Here is an 18,637-nt window from a genome sequence, read left to right as displayed (position 1 = left end):
TTTCAATATCTTTCATAATACAATATATTTCAAGTCTATTCAATATAAGTCATGTACATGTTTAATTTAATTCAAGTCATGATTCATCCACAATTCAATTTAAACATAAAATTCATTCATTCAATAGAAATTTCATTCATATAAACCTAGGTCCATTCATTACAAATCATAAGATTGTTCATATGTACAAAAATCTACAAAAATGGCACTTTGACCAAAAGTTGACTTTGGTCAACCATTGACTTTTTGGGCAACTTTGACCAAAGTCAACTCACATTTTTCCTAAGCCTAATCATACTTGCTTTATGCTGATTCCTTATGGTCCCATCTTCCATTTCAATTCCATGATTAATGTTGCTTCATGAACAAGCAAGCCTTTTTTCTTCAAATCATGCCTTGCCCATTTCATCTCATATCCATGCCTTGCCCATTTCATCTCATATCCATGCCTTGAAATTGTGACCTAAGGCCAAAGTGGAACTGCAATGCAAAAACAATCCATCAACATTACTACATCACTACAAGCCATTATACCATGTTAACCATGTCACAATGCATAAGCCAAATGAAACACGAGCAAAGCAGCAAAGAACTTGAGTTACCTATCACTGAACCAAAAAAGACCAAGCTCAAACCTAACATTCCAAGCTACAACATCATGAGTAAATGGCACAAACATAAGCCAACCATGCCAAACCTACAACATTGTTGCACCCTACAAACAATGCCATGAAACCAAGGCCAAATGTTGACATAATGTAGCAACATAACCAAGCTGCAATGTCAATACATATTAACACCAACTTAAACCCTGCATAACCTGCAATCAAACCTTACTCGAACTTGCACCAAGTATCATCATGTCAACCCTGCAAGTAGTCAACATCCATAACATGAACTCACAATAGAATATCAATGCATAAGGCCTACCACTCAAGTTAGTTGACAATGCAAATACAAACCTGTTGCAGCAGGGCATAACCATTATAGCAAAACATCATGCATGCAGAACTATGTCAAAACATGCCAAGAAATAAAAGTCAGGCTAGGTCATAACAACAGTAGTCACCCAAACACCATAACACACTTGCACACATACACCAAGGCTCACCATCATGGGAATTTTAAGCCAACATATCAGGGCAATGCACAATAAAACCAGATGCGACAAACTTGCAATAAGCATCCAACAAAACCAATTGAACCATACCTAGCATCTAGATTCACATCAAAACCTACTGCAGAAAATCAGGGTCAATGGCAAGATGAGTCATGTAATGCTGCAATGCCAACATGGACCTGCAACAATCATCCAAGAAGTTTAGTTAGCGACCAAATATCACATTGCAGTACATAACAACTCACAACATCAGAATCCACATTTTAACCTATCACAATCAGAAGTCCTAACAAAAACCAATTGACCTAACCTATCACTAGCCACACTAACTGCAATAATAGAATTCCACATCACATATCCAACTAATTACCTCGATGTCAGCAATGGATCAAAACAGAATAACTAACTCACATGGTCTTGATTTCCCAAATTCATAAAAAAACTCTAACTGGATCCTCATCAATCCCAACTGACCTAACTACCTATATAAACTCTACCTTAATCATTGCCTAGATCTAGATCATTCAAAAACATTCAATCATTTTTATCACAAAATATCAATCATTAGCTACAACTTCTGATTCATTCATCCAAAAAATTCATAAACACTCTCCATCAAGCTACAAATTCTAAACCTCATCTTCATCACTCTCAACCTTTATCATCATAATCAACATCTTCATCACTCTCTATTCAACAACCTCACAACCTGAGAACCTTCAATCTCACATCATTCTCCATTTATCATCACCATCAGATTTGATTCAACAACTTTCATAGAAAAGAAGAACGGGGAGAAGAAGAAGATTTGGAATTTGAAAGCAGAAGAAAGAGATTTAGAGACGTTTACCTGGAAGCTTTGTCGTCATCAACATCGTCACCTCTGGTAAGGTACCTCTGAAAAAATCTTCTTTCCACCATTTTCTTGTTGCTATGATGTAGAGAATAGGGAGGGGATTCAAAGCCCCAATCCTATGGGCTTTGAATCCTCATAAGGAGGGTTTAATTTAAGGTTTTGTTGTTAGGGTTCTTGAGGTTTACCAATTCGGTTATGAATTTAGAGCCAAAATATTGAGAAATTAAGGGGGGATTCAAATAGGACTTGTTGAGACGAGTAGAATGATGCCATCAATTTCCATTTTTGATGGCCACTGCTCTCGGAGGAGATTTCCAGCGCAGTGGCCCATGGTGGTGTTTCCTTGAGTCATGCCTGAGTTGATGATATTTGACAGTGCACGCGTTTTTCTCAATTCCATTTAATTTCAATTTTTTCCCACGTGTTCAATTGTGAATGTTGACTCTACATGCTCAATTGTTTTCACATGTTGAATTGTTGATGCCTAGTTTCTGTTGGGATTAACATGGGAATGAGCCCAAGCCAATTTACTCAATATCACCCTAACCTTCTTTCGCACCCCCTAGCCACAAGAATAGTTCAATGGGCTTTTGGATCAAGGCCCACACGCCTACACTCATCTTAGCAACCTATTTCCAGTTTGGAACCCCCTGGCCCATGTTCAATTATTTCATGGTTCTTGATTTTTGTTGTTGTTATTTTCTCATGATTTTTGATATTGTGACATATTTTTTATCATGATTTGTTTAGAAATAATAAAAATGCTTAATTGTTTAGTTAACTTTTATTTAGAATTTAATACGATTAGTTTAATTATTTCTTAATCATCTTTAAAAAATTCCTTAAAAAGAAACAAATAATATGACTCTTGATTTTTGACCTAAAACTTTCATGTAAAAATTAACATGTTTAAGTTTTAAAAAAAGTTTATTTGGAACCATTGAATTTTCATATGTCATGTTCATGCATTTTAATACCATTTGAATTTTTCATTTAGATTGTGGTTAATTGGATTAAATTGAAAATGCCATTTCAATTTAATGTGATGTATGCTTGTATATCCATATTGCTTGCCATGATCTTATCATTATTTCATCATCATGATCCATTCCATTTGAATTAAGCATTTTCCATTTAATTCATTTGTTTGATCCATACTAATTCCATATGTTTGTATGTTCACATGTCCAGTGAGATCTCATGTACAATCCAAGATACTATCCCTTTAATTCACTTATTTGCCATGTATTGTGTTAGGATACCATGCCACTTGATATTTTTAGGTATGATACTTGGTTTGTTACTTGTTTAATTCTCTTTTCCTTTACCTTGTATTGTGTGGTTATATCCCCCCATTGTGGGTCATATGTCCCTCATCCCATGCAAGTGTAATAGCTTATGTTTACTTGTCTTTTATAGTTTATCATGCATTCTAACTAAAAAGATAAAATTAAATGATAAAATAAAACCCTTTCAAAATACAAAAGGTATACTTGATCCAATGTTAAGTGTTTTCCAAATCAAACTCACTTCATAGCAACACGAGTGTTTGATCCAATGTCAAGTATCTCATCCATTCCATTATCCATTCTCATCTTCTCAATCTATCTCATTCTACCTCTACCTTCATTCTTCACACACACTTTTTCATAATAAATCCAAACGCTTGATCCAACGTCAAGTTCCTTTTCCAAAAACATTTTTCCAACAATCTGGAATGCAAAAATAGGGTGTATGTACTTGTACACAATATTCAAGTACTTGTGTTGTCCGTCGTACCTAGCTTGGGGACCCGAAACTTGACTTCCTCCTCAAAAAATCTAATGATTAAAACATGTTTAATCTAGGTCCCATGAGGGAGAAAAAAGGTAGCTAGGATACCATTGTCCTCTCAACTCTCGAGTATTCTAATTGTTGGTCGTACTTAGTTAAGGGTCAGATACTTGTCTCCCTCTAAGTACCAATGATTAGACTTGCCAAACTCTTTCCCAATTCAAATCTCTTTTTGGATGAAAAAGAGTAGTTAAGATACTATTGTCCTCTCAACTCCCAAGTGTTAGGACTGTTGACCGTATCTAGCCAAGGGTCAGATGCTTGTCTCCGTACTAAATTAACCCAACCATTCAAATCAAGTTTTTTCCTCAGTGCATCCTTCAAATCCCTTTTCAAAAACGACGTGTTACTTTCGTTCTACCATGAACGACGCTTAAGCCTCCATGCGTGAGCAAATAATATTTAAATGCTAGAATATGATCCAAGCGCGTCCATTCTACCACAAACAAACAAACATGTAAGCCTCTCATGCTCGAGCAGACAAGCAAGTTAATAGTAGTATGTGAACGTCAACATTATTCATAAAAAACCAAATAAATACTCCATTTGTAAGCGGAACTAAGAAGCTCTGACTTCCTCATTGCATCTATGAGGATACGTAGGCACAAGGGCCCAAATCCTTGGAGAGCACACTAATTTAAAACTTATTTTCTCTTCCCATCTTATTCTTATTCATGTCATTCACCGATAGTAAGCAACATTTAGATCAACAAGATCCATATGCATTGATACAGGTAAAGTGGTTCCCATCAAGTATGATGGATGTGAGGGGTGCTAATACCTTCCTCTTGCATAACCTGAAGGTAGAGAAAAACAATAAAGGGGGGTTTGAATTGTTTTCCCAGAGAATAAAAACTTTTGGCAACGCTACACACACAAAGGTAATAACAAACAACATAGAAGTTTATCCTGGTTCGCTTAAAAATCAAAGCTACTCCAGTCCACCCGACCAAGGTGATTTCACCTTCAATAAGGACTTAATCCAATAATATAGAAAGATTACAACAATCGTCTAAGATTTTAACAATCTCTTAGCCCTCTCAAATCTATAGGCTTCACAAGTCACTTGAGGAATTATAACAACTATTGAGAATTAAAAGAATGTGTTTGGTGCTTCTAGATAAGCAATATGAACACGATTAAAAACAAATGATCAATGATCACACTGAGAGCAATAACTCATGTGTGATAACTGAATGATAAAAATTTAGTATATGATTCAAAATGTATATGCAGAATTCTTGTGTGATAGCTTAGTATTTTGGTATGATAATAGTTGGGCCTTTTATAGTGCTTGGAGATGATACCGTTGGAGAGAATATTGATGGTGATATCTTGCCAATAATGGGACTTCATGACATTAATTTTCTTGTCCTTTCCATAGTAGTCCTGAGGTGTATTCAATATTATCCATATAAAGATTCATACCATACTTGGAATACTTCTTTGTTAAGTTATAGATTTTGATTGGTTAGATGATTTGTTGGGCGCGAGTCAGAGTGAGAGGAAATCAGAGTCTTTTCTCAAATCTTGTATTCTTCAGATCGTTGTTTGTTGTGTCTTCTTCAGATAGTTCTTTGGTTGATCTTCATATGGATCATCCTAAGAGTCTACAAATGCACATTAATCAGCGTCTTTAGTTTCTTCATAGTCTTTAGATTATGTTCGTGATTTTCTTGGATATGCTTGTGTTCGAAGTCAGATAGGATTTCTTTAACTCTGAGTCAACTGTTCTGGACTTTGTGTGATATCAAATGTTGTTTTATCAGATTCATTTTTCGTTAGAGTCCTGCACACTTAGAAAATTTATTAGGGTACCAAATTGTTTCACTCTTTGTTATAATCAAAACATAGAGATAAATTGCAGAACCAAAATCCTGTTCTAACATAACCGACTTCCAAATCCGCTCTTGGTTATGTAGACCGTTCTCTTTGGGGTTTTATCTCTATTTTCCCTTTTCTTTGGAATAAATAAAATCTGGTGGCGACTTTGTATTTTTCACGGCGTGACACATGTACCATAGAAAAGTTACACCAAAATGGCCATTTTGTTCTGCAACATAGTGCAGACAACTCTGGACTTACCACAGTAGGAACCTTAGCACAACAACACTGATTTTTCACTGAAAAAAATACATAAGAAGCACATCAAAAATTCGATTTGTCTGCACCTTTCCCTTTATATCAACACACAAAAATCACAAACCCTAAAAATCAATATAAAAGGGAGAGGATAATATCATAACAATGGGAGATCAGAAAAGAAAAAACCTATAGCTACCAAGAACAAAAAGTCCACCCTGAGAAAACCAGATTATTGTTCGGTTTTTATGGCTCTATTCATGTTCCGTTTAGATTTTTGTTTCTTTCTATTTTGATGATTGACATACGATGACTGAAATGCGTTCAGATTCGATTTTGGATTCATGTGTTGCTCGTTGTTTTATTGATGTTGTTAATTGCTTTGTTTCTATCAATCTATTCATGACCGAGTTTGATGAGGAAAGTTTTTTTTTGTAGATCGTGTTCTTTGAGTGAGAAAGGGGGCGACTGTTTCAGCTTAAATTTAGGATTGTTTGTTAGATCATTTAGCTTTAAGAACCGAACCGGGTCATGGGTGAATCGACCCGCCTCTCCGACCTGGGCGCTCCACCAGCCTAGTTGTCTTATGGGTTAACCCCCTTTTGGTGTTTAAACACCCTCATTGGCACATGTTTCTCATCTTTTTACTTTTATTAATTTTGTTTTATTTATTTTTTAAATAATTTTTTTTACTATCTTTTTATTTATTAATAAATTTTATTATAATAATTTCTTTTATTATAATAACATCTTTAAAAAATTAAAAAAAAATATTTTTTATAACTTCTTTTATTTTATTACTTATTTATTTCCTTTTATGAATATATTTCAACAGAAAACTAAAAAAAGGGAACTGTTAGGATTGTTAGGTTAGGGCTCTAGCCCTTTTGATTTTTTCTACAAGTTCAAAAGAGTGTTTATCTTGATTCTAATTTGGTATTGATTGGATGATAATTTTGTTTAGTTATTACTTGCTTGTGTGATTGATGTGCATACTATATTAGACATCGATCTTATTTTGCCTAGACCTTGATTTGTTAAACAAGACAATGGATGCATAATTAAGATACATCTTTGAATAAGATCCAAACCTTGAACTATCAACTTTTTAAAAAAAATGTCTAACCATTTCCCATTTATCATTTTTCATATTTCAAACCTTTTTCCCCTTACACGAATTAAAACTCGATCAAACATCGAGTGCCTTTTTCGAATCAAATGTAATATTAAAACTTTTTTTTAATAAATACGAGAGAAGAGGACCATTGGAATCTAGCATTCCGGTGAGAACCCTCGAATTGTCAATCCCGAGCCATGTGTTTTGAGTTAACCATTCATTCTTTTCTTTCGCTCCTAAAATACTTAAATTAACCTGGACAAATAAGGGCCGTTGAGATCAAGCATTCTAGCATAACTCTTTGAACAATTGATTCTTATCAAGTATTCATTGTCCATCAAATAATTTTCTCAATTAATCTTGAATGAAAAGGACGGTTGGAATCTAGAATTCTGATGGAACCTCAAATGCTTGATCCTGAGGCTTAGGTCTCGTTCTTATCAAATGTTTGTCATTCACCTATAAAATATATCCAACCAATCAAACTCTTTTTCTCGCCGCCGTGCGATTGATCTTAAAAAACTTTTTTATAAAACAAAAGACATTTTGTCTTAAGATGATGCAAAATAATGTTTCATCCATAATCGTTGAGTTGAGATAAGTGACGTTTTCATGTGAATGTTTATTTGTAAGTCCATTAAATGTGATACAAACGCCCGCTCCTCACCTGTTTTGGGTAAAACAATATTTTTCATCGATTAATACAAGAAGCTTTCACTAAAATTTACCAACGAACAAATTTTTTTTTCCCAGAACTACTTAAGCCTTGAAGTCTCTATTGCACCTGGAGATACGTAGGAGCAAGATTGTGAAATCTTGTCAGGCCCCCTAATAATAAAAAAACTTTTTAGGTCCTTTCTTCTTTGTGAAGCTAGCGAAAATATACCCGAGTGCATCGCACGCTCGAAGATACAACATAATCGCCATTGAACTTTATTTATTCTCGAAGGAAAGGGAAAACATCGATAAAACCCCGGGGAAAGAGAACAAGAGTAAGGAAGTCGGTTATGCAAGGGGAAAGTATTAACATCCCTCAAATCTGTTGTACTCAACGGGAACCATTTTGATTGTTGTACTCAATGGGGACCATTTTGATTATTCTATGCTCGAATGGATGTTACTATATAAAGATTACTCGTAAGAGAATAAAATGGAAGAATATAATAAATAAAGTGTTCGGTGAGGATTATGGCCCTCATGCCTACGTATCCTTATAGTGCAATAAGGAATTCAGAGCTCCATAGTTCATGGAAATAATGGTGGAAGATGAAAGAAGATATGATAGAAGCATGGAAATGAAAGTGAAAGAAACTAAGAAAAAGGTAGAGTGATATAAGTGGGCAAATGGTGTTTGAATCGAGAAACAGTGTTTAAATCGGGTAATGGATGAAAGCGCGGTGTTTAAACCAAAGGGTTGTGAATGAAGTTAGTGACTATTGAACAATGGGAGAAAAAGAATAAATAAATGTGCTCGTGGAGGATTTGAATCCTCGTGCCTACGTATTCTCACCGTGAAATGAGAAAGTCAAGGCTCGGTAGTTCGGAGAACTAAGATGGAAGAAAGAAAGAGATTTGATTGGGTTGTGTCATACCCCAAAATTTCCCCTCACTATTTCCTTTTTTATAATTCATTTGCATACATTCAAATCATATCATGCATAACCATTGCATTTGGTCATTGGATCACAAACATGACCATACTTGGGCCCTGATCTTAACATTAGGGTTTTCATCTTGATTTTGCTTATCAACTAACCCTAACTTCAATAAGAGATGGTACTTATTTGTTATTTTTCTTATGTAGGTGATCATGCTCCAAGTTAAGACAAAACAAAAAGGTCTTTTGGTCAAGGGAGATGCAAGTTTGCTTCATGTGAATCAAAGGTGGTTCATGTGTTTATTTCCATGCCACATCACTCAATCTTAAAGTTTCTCTCAATATAACTCAAGCTCTAATCAAGTTTTCATCAAGGGATACTCATTATATCATCATTATGGATTAGGGTGCAAGAAAACATCAAGTTGGCACAAAGGGGCACAAGTGTGGTTGACCTAAGTTGCAAGAATGCCATGCTTTTGGTCCAAAATCCATAACTTCTTCAATTTTTATCCAATTGACAAGCTTATTTGATCCAAATGTTCCTTTTGAAACCCTCTATAACTTTTCTTCAAGGATCAAACACCAATTCAATCATTAAGAACCTCATTTGTGCAAAGGATCAAGTTGCCAAAATGGGCCAAAACCTTGTCATGACCCCTACTTTCCACCATTCCATTTCCAGCTCAAGTGTACTCTTGACCCCATTATTTTTTATCTTGTTAAGCTTATGCCTAATATCATTTGGCCCAAGTTTGGATCAAAATTCATGAGGGAATCAAAAGTTATGGTGTCATCAACTTAGAGCCTCAAAATGATCAAACATGCTAAAAGTTGCTTGACCAAATATCCAACCTAAACTTCAGGTCACGACCCCAACCCCCACCTTTGTAACTTTCTCCTTAAATCTCCTCTAAATTTGATTCTTTTTTGTATCTATTTAATGGCCATGAAGAGATCATTTGGCTCAAGGAAAATTTGAAAACGCATGAGTGGATTGGAATTGGCCTAAGCATGAACATGGTGACCTAAACTTTGTTTTGCATCGTGACCTATAATGTGAAATCATGCCAAAATCAACTTGGAACCACTTCTCACATGTGCAAACTTGTTTGTCACATTGAAACGCACCTGAAAATGTGCAAAAAGACCTTGCTACCTCATCAAATCACATTTTCATGATGCATTTCACACAGATTGCCAAACTCGAAACCTCAACCCTAATTCACAAGAGTTTTCCTCTAATTCAAATGAACCTTGATCTCACTCCCTTCCTAATAAGTATAGAATTTATTTTCCTCATTTTCCAAGCTTTAAGAGCCAAGAAATCCATGTCGCACTGAAACTCGAAAGCACCCAAAGACTAGCTAACATTCCTATTGATTCAAGTCTTTACCTTCGAGTTTCTTTGCCCATAAAGCTTATCCATACTTCGCTAAAACTTTTGCAATTGAAATAAGGCTTAAGAGTGTCTGATTCGTGCTACCCGTTTCCATCGTCTTCAACCTTCGACTTTGATTTGTACAAGGTAGAACATGTAACTTTTCATAGGTTTCGTGATACGAGTTTGTGCATGGTGATTCACTGAAGCAAAGTCCTAACCTCTTATGCATTTATATTTGAAGTTCACCATTTAATTTAATTTTTAGTTTTTTGTTGCTCGTCTAGTTTTGGTCCAAATTCTTCACACTCAGGGCCAAGCAATGGCTCCTGAGCGTGTAGATAGCAACAATGAACAATGGGGGTTAAAGTGCATAAGCATTTGGACATGAATCCATGAATTGCAGAAAGTCAATTTTGGTTTGGCTGGAGGTTGAAGAGGAAGTCTTCCCTCATGATTTTTAAATTTTGGAAGGAAATTCAAATTGGACCAATCATGTTGCAAAACGTGTGTTTTTCAAATTGTTTTGTCTGTTGTGATCCAGTGCAATGATCCCATGGTGAATGCACTTTGACTTTAAGTCTTGGCCATCTGGTCAACTGACTGGACTTTAGTAATCAGATCTGATGGCCCAGGTTTTTTCGTGTCTTTTAATTTTGGTTTTAATTTATTTTTAATTCCTTTTTCTTTCAAAAAATATTAAAAATAGTTCCTTAATTCTTTTTAATTCCGATCTTTTTTATAGAAAACCCCTATAAATATTTTCAATTTAATTTTATTTTTAAACCTTTTAAAAATAACTTTTAAATTTTTTTTCCTATTTTTCCTTATTTTATTTATTATTTTCTTTTTACATTTAATTTTTAACATTTTAAAAATCTTTTGAGATCTAACTTTTGGGATCAAGTTCCTCATAATTTTTTTGAACTTTTCCATTTTTTATTGGACTTTTATTTGATGTTTTGATACCTCTTTGGTATTTTTCCTTTTATTTTCTTTTTTTAATAATTTTTATTTTTCACTTGATGTTTTGACCTAAGTTGATTGTTTGGTTGATGAGGTCTTCCATTTTCAAATCATTGATAGATGGGCTTGAGGTTGATTCAATCTTCTTTGATTCAAACATATTGATAGATAATCATGAACCATCTTCAACACTTTGCATCAATGACATGTTATCCCTTGATGCGCCATACTTTGAGTCCTTTGATTTGTGGATAGATTGATCCCTATGTGATTGCCTTAACCCTCCTCTTCACTCTTTCTATCTTCATCTCTTCTCTTCTTTTGCTTTGATCATTGTGTTGCATGTCGTAGGAGATTAACTTTGTGTTAATTCTCTAACATGTCTGACACATACATTGTTATTGACGGGCCTCAGATAGGTATAGATTCTACATAAGCCTACTTATGATTGCTTAACATATCGCTAAATTATCCCGACACAATTAATTGACCACTAACTCCTAACATTACTTTGTGCTCTTTACTTTTTTGCCATTTAATTCTCGCCCTTCAATTCAAGTCATTTAGTTTATGTCATTTACTTTTATGCCATTTACTTAATACACTTTACCTTTATGTCTTATTATTCATCATTTCATTTCATACTTTATTCATCTTGTCTTGTTAATTTGTTGCTTCTTATCTTGTTTGATTAATCTTCTTGTTAATCTCAATAAATCAAAACATGATTAGATGAATAAACTTGATCTTAAGACCTTTGCTTGACTTAGAGTGATGATGAATTTTGGACTCTTTGGACTTTGGACTTAGGCCTTAGACCATTTGCTTTACTTGGAGTAACTTTGGCCATGGACACTTGTGGACACTTTGACTTGGCTCTGTTCCTATTGAACTTTTGAGCTTGTGATTTTTTTCAACTGCTTTATGCCTCTTGTGTATTGCATTCATCTGATTAGGTTAGCATACTTAACACCCACATGGCTTTCTCTTGGGCTACCTAACAATGAGACATATGATTGTACACTTTGCACCCACACGGATTTCTCATGGGCTACCTAATAATGAGACCCTAGGTTAGTCTTTATATGATTATGCATTGTGTTTTTCTACCCACATCATTCCCTCTAATTTGGCTTGATCAAGGTCTACTTGATCAACTAAATCCCTTGACCTTACACATTCCCTCATTCTTTGTCAAGTGACCACAAGTCCCTTGGTCACTTTATGGGACTTGTCTATGTTACTTTGAAGCTTCAACCTCCTAACAAGTACAAGGATTCCGGTGGTCTACCATTTTCCTCAGCAGATCTCAATCATTTGACTCATCCCCGCAAATATCTTTGGGAATCCGCTTCAACAACTTGCCAGCCATTGACTAGGATTTCATGTCATGAGCCTTAAGTAATAGATAATTATGAAAGGGAATATTTTCTACACTTGTCTAGAATATCTCTAAGTACGGGACGAATGACGCAATTGCTCAGAGTATTCGTCTCTGTTCATAGACTTTAGTATAATTCTAGTCAATTCACTAACGAGTCTGCATTTAGACCTAGGGCTCATTTTATCTTTCTTTATTGGTTTTCACACCGCTTTCATCTTTATGTTCTTGGTTTTGACACCACTTTATCTTTCTGTTCTTGGTTATGAAACCATAATTCAGGGACACACATGTATGGTTAACCCCCTTTCTTGATTTTGACACCACTTTTATCTTCCTTTCTTAGTTATGACACCACAATTCAGGGATATACCTTTATGGTTAACCCTCTTTCTTGGTTTTGACACCACTTTTATCTTTCTTTCTTGGTTATGAAAACACAATTTAGGGACAAACCTTTATGGTTAACCCCGTTTCTTGGTTTTGGCACAACAATTCAGGGACACACCTTTATGGTTAACCCCTTTTCTTGGTTTTGACACCATTTTTATCTTTCTGTTCTTGGTTATGATACCACAATTTAGGGACACACATTTATGATTAACCCCCTTTCTTGGTTTTGACACCACTTTTATCTTCTTTCTTGGTTATGACACCACAATTCAGGGACACACCTTTATGGTTAACCCCCTTTCTTGGTTTTGACACCATAATTCATAGACACACCTTTATGGTTAACCCCTTTTCTTGGTTTTGACATCACTTTTATCTTCCTTTCTTGGTTTTCACACCACTTTTACCTTTCCGTTCTTGGTTATGACACCACAGTTCATGAATACACCTTTATGATTAACCCCCTTTCTTGGTTTTGACACCACTTTTATCTTTTTGTTATTGGTTATTGGCACCACAATTCAGGGACACACCTTTATGGTTAATCCCCTTTCTTGGTTATGACACCATAATTTAGGGACACGCCTTTATAATTAACCCGCTTTCTTGGTTTTGACACCACTTTTATCTTTATCTTCTTGGTTTTGACACCACTTTTATCTTTCTCTTCTTGGTTTTGACACCATTTCCTTTTTTTTCTTTCTTACCATGTTAGACCTAGTGCTTTGGTAAGCCCTTTCCTTTTGGTTTAAACACCATCCCCAATCATCACCTCTTTCAGTCTTTGTCCTCTGAACTACGGAGCTCTGACTTCTTTATTACACTATGAGGATATGTACGCCCGGGTATGCGAATCCTTGGTGAGCACCTTTTTCCACCCTTCTTTCCTCTCCTTTTTTTTCTTCAGTTACACAAACTACGAGGCTCTGAATTTCTCATTTCCTCTCCCCTTCTTTCCTCCTCGAGCATTATTTTACTAACCCATATTTTATTTTGCATGTACATGAAGATAATAACATCTATCCAAGAAAGAGCATTCAAAACGGTTCCCATAGAGAACCATGGATGTGAGGGATGATAATACCTTCCCTTTGCATAGCCGACTTCCTTACCCATTTCTCTGTTCCTCTTGGGTTTTATCGATATTCTCCTTTCCTCTTTTAGGATAAATAAAGTTCGATGGCAACTCTACTGTATCTTTAAGCGTGCAATGCGTTCGGGCATATTTTGCGTAGCTTCAGGTTGCCAAGAGGCAAATCAAATTCCTTGATTAATAATGAGTGGTGTTTAGCCAAAAAGAATTTGTGAATGTATGGTCTGAACCAAGGATGCTTCAAGATTTTGAGACTCTACAAGGTAGGAAAAGATGCTTGTAAATGTCTGCAACCCTACAGAATAACATGAGAGAAAGCCACAGTCTGTAACTGTATAGGCAAGACAAAATGGTCAAAGTCTGTAACTTACAGTGAAATGCTTATTTTCCAGAGTCTGCAACTTTGTAGGAAAAAGTGCAATGATATATGCCATAGTATGTACTTTACAAGGAAGAAGGGAATGAATGCCAGAGTCTGAAACTCCATAAAGGCAAAGAGAAATGATGCCACATTCTGAAACTTGGTAGGCACTAAAAGAATTAGCCAGAGTCTGTAACCATATAGGCATAAAGAATGAATTCCAAAGTCTATAACTTTATAGGCAGAGAGAAAAGAGCTTTGCCAAAGTCTGTAACTATGTAGGCAAAAAGCAAGGTTCCAGAGTCTGAAACTCCATAGGAAAAAAGAGAGCTTGCCAAAGTCTGAAACTCTGTAGGGCAAGAAAAAAGAATGTCAAAGTCTGTAATTATATAGGCAGTGCATGAAGCAAGTGATTAGGAGATGGGTGTCTGACCCTGAGGTAATGATCCCAAAAGATGTATGGACATTAAGGACGAGATCATGACAATGGATCCAAAGAGGAAAGTGTGATAACATTGCAATGCTCTAGTGTAGAAGAGTTGAATGATTGATGAGCTTTGTCGAAGAATACCTTGTCAATTACCTGATTCGAATTGCACTAAAGTCTATGAACAAAGGCGAATACCTTGAGCAACTGGGGCCTACGCCCCATACCCAAGGATACTCTAGACAAGTGTAGGAATGCTCCGTCTCATCATTATTTGTTACTTAAGGCTCAGGGCGTGTAACTCTTATCATAATTAACAAGTGTTGATAGAAGATTCTGATTTTTGATTCTGATGATGCAGCGTTGCTTGTTGTATGAGGAGACTTGACAATCATTTGATTCAAATTGTACTAAAGTCTATGAATAGAGGTGAATACCCTGAGCAACTGGGTAATTCGTCTCATACCTAAAGATATTCAGGATGAGGATATGAAGGCTCCCTCTCACCCTTTCTCTATTGATTAAGGCTCATTGCTCACAACTTGAATCATGGTTGACAAGGGTTGATACACCTTTGTTGTAATTGAATAGTAGTCCACTTTGTCTGCAATGTGAATGTCCTATATTGACTTTTAAGTCTTGAACTTGAATTTTAATCTTGATGTCTTAAGCTCCTGAGATCCAGTACAACTTGAGCACAAGGGACTTACCCTATCAAGTAATCAAATGTCTTTTGATCACTTGAATAGACTTGAGGAATTGAGCATAATGCAAAGGATTTGGTTGATCAAAATAAACTTTGATTAACACAATCTGTGAGATTAAAAAATATTAATTGAATTATATACACAATAAACCTAATGAATGATCAGTCAGATTAAACCAATTGCATTTACACAAACTCTAAGCTAAGGGAGCATGCATCTTGGAAACTTTATAAGCCCTATGGACAATAAGGTCATTATGCAAAAATTAGTTAATATAGAATTAAAAATCAAGATAAATTAAAATTAGTTAGAACTAATTTTTCCTAATTAATTAATATGATATTACATGATGGAAAACTAAACTTAATTAACCTAATTCTAAATTTATCAAATTATTTTATACAACAAAAGTATAAAAATCAGAGATCAAAAATTAATCAGAGTTAATTAAGAATAATTAATAATTGAAATTAAGAATGATAAATGGGCTTAAACATGGAGCATGGGTGTGCATTGATGAGGGAGGTGTGAAGAGAAAGTTTGGGCCTCAAGCTAAAACGCAAGCCAGGTCCATGTCCAGGTCTATGTATCAAAACGAACCAGGTCAATGCTTCAGCAAATGACATTTGAACGATCCATCATCTCTTTCACACATTTCTTCACTTCTGCAATCTCAATTCGAAAGCTCCATGATCCGCGGACGAAGAAACAACACGAGCATGGATGAACATTCGAATCAATTGTGCTTCAACAATCCCTTTCACATTCTAGAAATCAAGAGAAAGCTTCAAATCCTCACTAAATTGTTTGTGCACGTGAGGTATGAGAAGAACGTGGAATCACAACGGATTGTGGATTGAAGCAATAATGTAGAAGAAAACTCACCGGATTTGAATCTGCCGCGGTGGAAAAATAGGTATCGAACTGTTTCTCTGTATGCTCCTTCTTATTTGTGTTATGAATTGAGGGAGAGGATTGAGAGGATTTCAAATCGAAGTTTGACTCAAATCTATGAAAATTGCAGGAAAATGAAAAAATGAGTAATGAGTGAGCCTCCTCAGAATTTGCAGTGAAGTATTGTTTATATACAATCTCGATTTAACTGAGTCAAACTCTGTTAAATCTGAGAAGCTTTAGGTTAGTTCACCGTTTAATCACTGTGTTAGATCTAGGTTAGTGAGTTAGTTGTGATTCAATTCAGTTAGTTGGTGTGGTTTTGATTCTCTGAGCATTGCGTTTCTGTTATCGTGGACTTCAAATTGATGGTTTGCTGAATGAATTTGCAGGGTGAATGTTATGATGGAGCTTTCACTTGTGTATTCAGAATGAAAGAACTTTGCTTTGGTGTTCTGTAGGTCGATGCATTATGAACTTGACAGGTGTGTTTTGTTTAAAACAGGTGCATGGTGGAATTTGCTTTGAATTTTTCACTTGGTATATTGTGTTAAATGGATTGCAGGTGGAATGTTTGTGCTCAGTGTGCTGGGCTATTCGAATGAAAGAGCTTGGTTTGTTTTGTTTAAAACAAGTGCAGGGTTAAGTGTTAGTTGAAATGGGAGGGCTAAGTCTGATTTGGTGTGTTGCATTGGTTGAGTTTTGCAGGGTGATGTGTTTTACTGAGTTATGCAGGTGGAAAATTTTGTTGATTTTCTATCATGAGATGTTGCTTGGAAGATGTCAACAGGGCTTTGTTGAAGTGAGACATATTAGCTGGAGTGTGTTGAGTTCATGGACTGTGTAGACTTGTGATTGATTTTAGATTAGTTGTAGAACTTGTTTATTAGGTTTATAAGATTTTAAATGGGGTCATGTAATGAATTGAATATTTATTGAATTGAATTCGTACGGAAAGTGTATTGGATTGTATTGAATGAAAGTTTGAATGTGGATGGATGTTGTTAATTGTTTGGATAGTTGTGGAAAAATTTGAATGTGTGTTTTGATTGCATTGAATGGTATTTGGAAAGTTATTTATAGATGAAAGTTTGAAAATTGTAGGGGAATTGTATTTGAATGGAAAGTGTATTGAATGCTATGTTACTCTTTCTTATGTTACTCTTTCTTTGAATGTTGAATTATGGACAAGTTGAAATGTGGATTGAAATTTGAATGGGAAAATTGATTGAATGTTAATTGTGAATGAAATTGGATTATGGGATGTAGTGAATTTGTATTATATTGAATGGTTTATGAAATTGAATGTTGCTTTGTGAAATAAAAATAATGTTAGGTCTAGGTTTAATTAACATGATGTGGATTGGATCAAGTGAGAATTTAAAAATCAAGATGACTTAAGGACTTTTAAGGAAAATGGTTGATTTTGGTCGGCTAGTTGGTCAAATAGTTGACCAAAGTTAACTATAGGTTAGAAACTATGATGTAAAATGGACTTGTGTAGATGACTTGTAATGTAAGCAAGGTTTTTAAGGAATATGACATGGTTTAAATGAAATAATGATTTATGTTCACATGCTAAGCAAAATGAATGAACCTTAACTTAATGGACTAAAATTCATAGATGAACCATTAATGAATGACTTATAATACCTTACGAAACTCAATGAATTAAAGACAATCCAAGGACCCAAAAGACCAATGCATTGATGCAAGCATGAATCCAAGAATTAATGACCAAGGATTGATGATCTTGACAACACCATATGGATGGAAGCAAATGACCATGAATCAAAGACTTAAGATCTTGAAAACATCATATGAATGGATGTAATAACAAAACCTTGACCAGATGAAATCCCAAACAAGTGGACATGTAGGTTAGATGAATTAATCGCATGCACAATAACAATTTTAATGCATGACATGATGCATAACAAGATGGTTAAGAACCTCTTCCTAATGAGCTAGGTTTTCAGCCAATTCATAATCAAAGTTCAAATCAAAAGTGGCCCACAAGACCATGCATCCTTGATTTGGGTTTCATGATGCATACCCCCTAATCAAGGTTTTGAAACCAAACATGAAACTTTATAAACACATCCCAACACAAGGACCCCAAAATTAGGGTTTAGATGCACAAATGAAATCTCATGAGGTCAAACATATGTTCCATGAATAGCCAGATATGAATTAGGTTTTGAATGCACATATGAATATCAAGGTGTGACTTTGTAGCGGTAAATTCATGACCATCAAGCTATGGATAAACTTGACGTCAATAAAACCAGAGACGCCACCATGCTTTTATTGTTTCCAAAGGAAAAGGGAAAAAGTATGAACAAAACCCAAAGATAATAAGTTTTCAAATCAAAACTAATAAAACGTCAGAGATTACAGGTAAGGGGGTTGGTTACAGAGAGGAAAGG

General features: G+C 35.2%; 1 long non-coding RNA gene across 1 annotated transcript; it reads left to right on the top strand.

Moving 5' to 3' along the window:
• The first annotated feature begins 15,906 nt into the window (after positions 1-15,906).
• On the top strand, positions 15,907-17,221 carry LOC127092563 (uncharacterized). Its single transcript, XR_007792212.1, has 3 exons — positions 15,907-16,230; positions 16,339-16,451; positions 16,601-17,221. It is a non-coding gene; the product is annotated as an uncharacterized LOC127092563 (long non-coding RNA).
• The last annotated feature ends 1,416 nt before the right edge of the window (positions 17,222-18,637 follow it).

Source organism: Lathyrus oleraceus, chromosome 6 (assembly GCF_024323335.1).
Source record: "Lathyrus oleraceus cultivar Zhongwan6 chromosome 6, CAAS_Psat_ZW6_1.0, whole genome shotgun sequence".
Taxonomy (NCBI): domain Eukaryota; kingdom Viridiplantae; phylum Streptophyta; class Magnoliopsida; order Fabales; family Fabaceae; genus Lathyrus; species Lathyrus oleraceus.
This window is presented reverse-complemented; position numbering and strand designations above follow the sequence as displayed.